Here is a 4,973-nt window from a genome sequence, read left to right as displayed (position 1 = left end):
ATCTGAGAGCTGTCACGGGTCAGAGCTCTGTATGTTGGGGGAAGTACAGTGTTTCCTTACCTGTTTCCTTTTCACCCTTTTAGCTCTCTGCCCCACGTGCCTTGGGTTACATCTCTCTCATTTGGGATCTCTCTCTGTTTTGTATTTGTGGTAAATGTGTGGACATGTGTTTTTGCGCATGTGTGCTACACGTATGGGTAGCTGTAGCTCACTCACTCTTCTAGACTGGCCACAGTGAGGCCAAGGGGTGTACCCCTCTTCTCTAACCCACCCCAGTGAGGGGGCTACCGACAAGCACTGTGCCAAATTTTATGAGTATGTTTGAGATCTGAACTCAGGTCTTCATGGTGTGGCAAGCATGGTACTGACTGAGCCATGGTCCCAGCTCCAGCTCTGGGGTTCTTCATGTCTGTGTTTCAGGTGGAGCCATGATGGGAAAGTCTATTTTCTTCTCCCTCAGCTTTTCCAAGGTACCTAAAATGCCCTTCTACTTCCACTTCATGAAAAATCCAAAAAAAGCTCTTTACAGCTTACTATTCGTGTAAACATACAATCACTACTGCTACTCATTTAACATACACCTCTGCATTTTCCTCACTGTCCACAGACTTTCCCAGCTCACAATTTGTCCTCATCACCTAGCACCAAGAGTGAACATATACCAGCTCATTGAATGCTTATCCCCACAGAAGGAAAGTTGGTTAAAGACAATAGTACAACGAATCACTACACACACATCCTTTATGTATTTTTTAGAGCTTGAGGCTGTCTGCTGGACTATTAGCCAAAGCATAGAGGTCTTGGTATTTTGTTAATTTCCCCAAAGCAGCTTTCTTCAGCATGTGCATCACTCACGACAGACAGCTCCTCTGCAGCGTCCATAAGAGGGAGCCAAAAGCCTGAAAACCCAATGGATACAGAAATCTACTATATCAGTGGCCTTCCTTTGCCTTGATCATTGTGGTCCTTCAGGGGATTTCTGAACACAAACAAGGGTGAAGCCTGAGGCTACCCATCTGTGTGTGTGGCCCATGTCCATTTCCTGCTTCTAAGAGGCAGTGTACTAGGGTGGAAAGTGGAAGGGCTTTTTGTTTGACTCTGGGGTTATTAACCAGGATCTGAGGTTGGACGTTACACAAAGGATTGCAGGTTCCATCGTAGCCAAAAGGAGGCAGCATCAGGAAGGTCCTGCTTTTGGGTGTCCATTGTCTGACAGAGTTGTGGCCATTGTTCGTGGGTTTCTCTGGATGCTATAGTTTTTCTGTAGATGCCAACCTGAAAGGGCTGGAGTAAGAAGCTTATGGAGTTTCCAGGTGTGGCCGTATTATGTACTTCATAATCAGGGCTGTGAAGAAAGGCTGCTGTGACCCAGGTCACCAGATCTCATGAGAGAGACACAGGCTTCACAGGGCAGAGCTGTGATGGACTGACCCTGAGGGGACTCTTGCTGGGGAATTTTTAGAAGTGTCCATAAACTTCCTGAGTTATCCTCCGTACAGTTTAAAAGAGGTAGGCCCATATTTCATGACCTCTGAACTTGCCCTCCATTCTGCAAACCCAAACCACACTCCAAGGACCAGGCCCAGGTCCAGGAAGAGGCTAGTGACAAGGCCTGAGGTGGGCAAGGGAGACTGGGTCAGTACTTCATCTTCAATGTTGTTATTGTTCTCGAGGAAGTTCTCAGAAACCACAGGGGTCCCTGGGTGGCTCTGATTGTATACAGTGGTGCTGGCCTGCTCAGGGTCCTGATACTTGGTCACTGCTGGACAGAACCTGCAGGCAGAGAAGAAACCAGGAAGATGTTGCTTCCTCAGAAAGCAAGTTATCCCTCAAGTCTGTAAGGCTGTCCATCACCACCCAAGGTTCAGCGGCCTGTGAGTCCCTCCACTCCCTCCTGAGGTGCACCCAGAACCCCAGGGTGAGACGTGAACACACACAGCCAATCACTGAGGGTGTCACCTAGATCTTTCTCCTCAGCTTCCCCGGGACTCCTTACTCCGTCCAGGTGACAGTCCACTTATCTCACTCTGCTGGTAACACCTTTTGAGCCCTGAGGCTGATCTGTAGATGCCTGTGACCCTCTAGGTCCTTCTTGGGTCTGACAAAGAACAGATACTGAGGCAGAGTCTGTCCAAGTCGGAAGGTGGCCTTACGCCCTTAGGAGTACCGTTATCTGCTCAGTGGCTTAGACTTGATGGTGTTCCCAGGGTTAGTGATGTTTTCCTGTCTGGTCTGCAGTGCGTGTAAGCTGTTCTTGGTGCCTGGAAGCATGAGGGGAAAAGAAGGACTAATCTATTAATCTATCTTTGCAACAGAACTTTCTTGCTCCACTCGGGCCTCAACACTGACCAAGTCAACAGTTAGCTGCTGGGAAGGAGATGTGCTGGGAGAAGGCTCTGGGTACCAGCTGGTACCACAGAGTCTAGAGGACAGCTCAAGGGTCAGTCACAGTAACAGTGGTAGTTTCAGGGTGACCCGCATACTGTTTTCTGTAGCACTTTGAAACAGCCAGCTTTCTGTGTCTTTAACTGTGTTTCTGTGAGCCTGAGGCCTGTCATTATACTCTGGGCCAGGATGACAGTGGAACTGAGCCAGCAGAAGCCACTCCTCTGTTCCTGGTGGCCTTGTTCTGCTGCTGGATTTGTTGTCAAGCACCGCAGCCCTGCCCTTCCTCTGTGGTGACATCACTTGTCTAAGAAGCTCAGAACCTCCCAAGATGGCACTATAGTCCATCTCAAAGTGCTAGGAGTGGTATTTGTACCTTCCATGGCACTTCCCCACCCCTCTCAAATGCATCATTCTGCCCAACCCCAACAACCGCAGGTGCACACCCCACAATCTGGGTGACCCTAGGATACAATTCGCTGATGTCATTTTTCAGATGAGCATAGTGTTGTTTTGGTGGGAAAAAAAGGCTGGGCAGATATTTTTGATTTTACTCCAGCCCCACTTCCTGTGGAATGAATGTATTTTGGTGGGAAGTAGTTGAGTGACTGTGAGGGTTGTCTCAAGCCTGCCAATCCAGGTCAATATGGTAATGCCACAGGTGGGTGTTTCCATGTAGGAGGGTGAGCAGGTGACTGCTATGGCGCGGTGTGGAAGCAGCCAGTGGAATGTAACTTGGTCTCCATCATGCTGTTAGGATAGAAGATAAAAACCCCAGATTGTTGAGGTTGTTTGCAGCACCAGCTTGTGTCCATTTAGCTCAGAGGGCTCTTGGGAAATAGACAGGTCTGTCCTTTTGTAGTCTTGAATGATATCCAGAAAGGCAGCTGAGTTGGCAGAGTCAATGGTAGGAGCTAACTCGTGAATGACATGGCCCATTCCCCAGCTTACCTTTGAGCATTATGTCTCTATGCCTGTATGTATGGTTTTCCATACAGTACAAGGATTGTTTGCCTGCTGACCTCATAGGCAATACATTCATCCTCAAAATACACATTAAAAATCTGTGGTCCAGAAGAGGGTCACAGCTGGAACAAGATGCTCCAGCCTTCATAGGGCACAGTGTTGCCTTATGGAGTATATGGAGTATCATTGAGCTGGGCCACCGTGGGGCCAACCTCCCTGGAGGGCACAGGGCACTTGTAGATGTGTGATGGCTGCTCTTATGGGCAGTGGGTTCTCTAGGCTCACCACATTCACGTGTTCATCCTCATTTTTCTGTCTGGTTCTCCTGGGTTCTTATAGAACATGACACCAGATACGCTCCACTTTCCAGAGTCAGGTATCTGTGCTCCCATTATGTATGAGGAGCTTCAGCCCAGTAGGGTACAAAGTGTGGCTTCCCACAATGCGCTACAGCGCAAACCAGGTAAGACAATGTCTGGAGTTCACTCCTTGGGGTACCACATCCATGAAGGCTAGACAGCAGCCATCACAGTGGTAGAGGAGAGAGAACTCTCTTTTGGATGTGGGTGCCCAAGACCGCTATTTCTTTGGCCTGGAGAACTGTTCTCTCATGTAGATGGGCTGTGACAAGGGCACCACAGCAAACTGTGAAATTGGGGTGCTAATGGAAACCAAAGCATTCTTCAACAACATGAGCGCCCCACACTGGATGAATTCATAAAGGAACAATTGCTCCTTTATTCAGAAATTCTACCACATCCTTCTTCTTGGGCAGCAGCACCTCAATGAGGAACACAAAGTTCTTATCTAAAGCCTGTGTGCTGGAGGGCTGCAGCTCCAGCTCCATCCTGCTCACCAGGAAGCTGTGCACAGCCTCTCTCTCCTGGGTGCTCAGGTCTGCGAACACCTGGGCCTTGCTGTTCAACATCCAGTTGGGGTACTCTGCTATGGCCATCATAGAATCAAGATGATGGCCACGCATCTCAGAGCCAAGCTCCTTTGTGCCAGCCCCATGGCTCTGGAACTCAGCAGAGAAAAGGACTTAAGTGTTTCCTTCTCCAAACCAACACCCCAGAGCACCCTGTCTCTAAGTTCCGTCTTTCCCCTTGACTGTGCTCCCTCCCTACCCAGCTGAAACCAGACTGAGATACCTCTGCTCTCCATGCTGGAATTTGGTCTGCCTGGAACCTGCGCAGGGCTTTTGCACATTATCACAACCACTGTGAATTTATATGTGTAACTGCCCTGCCGTGTCCAGAAGACACTGTTTCTTTGCATTCATTCACTGCCCTGGTTCTTACACTTTTTCTGCCCTCTCCTTCATTCTGAGTCCTGAGCCTTGAGGGGAGGAGCATGATACAGATGCAAGAGCCTTTCTGTCTTGGACAGAAATATACATTCATCTATATGATATATGGGCTTATCAGGTTATAGTTATAAATATATTTCTGCATACATATATGGGACACACATATTTTCTTACATGTATGCATATATGTTCATAACACACACACACACAAATATGTATGTGTTCTCAAGGCTGATCACTCTGCACTGGGCAACTAATAAAGGGGCTCATCCCTGGGAGAGGCTAATCCTCCTTTTCCCAGAAGTCATTAACT

The 4,973-nt window shown here is 48.4% G+C and overlaps 1 pseudogene; it reads right to left on the bottom strand.

Annotated features, from left to right (window-relative positions):
- Nucleotides 1-566: 566 nt before the first annotated feature.
- Nucleotides 567-4,365, bottom strand: LOC129680224 (amiloride-sensitive amine oxidase [copper-containing]-like; annotated as a pseudogene).
- Nucleotides 4,366-4,973: the final 608 nt, after the last annotated feature.

This window comes from Psammomys obesus, unplaced genomic scaffold, assembly GCF_907164565.1.
Source record: "Psammomys obesus unplaced genomic scaffold, mPsaObe1.curated_primary_1811, whole genome shotgun sequence".
NCBI classification, from domain to species: Eukaryota; Metazoa; Chordata; class Mammalia; order Rodentia; family Muridae; genus Psammomys; species Psammomys obesus.
The sequence above is the reverse complement of the archived record's forward strand: the minus strand, read 5'-3'. Positions and strand labels throughout refer to the sequence as shown.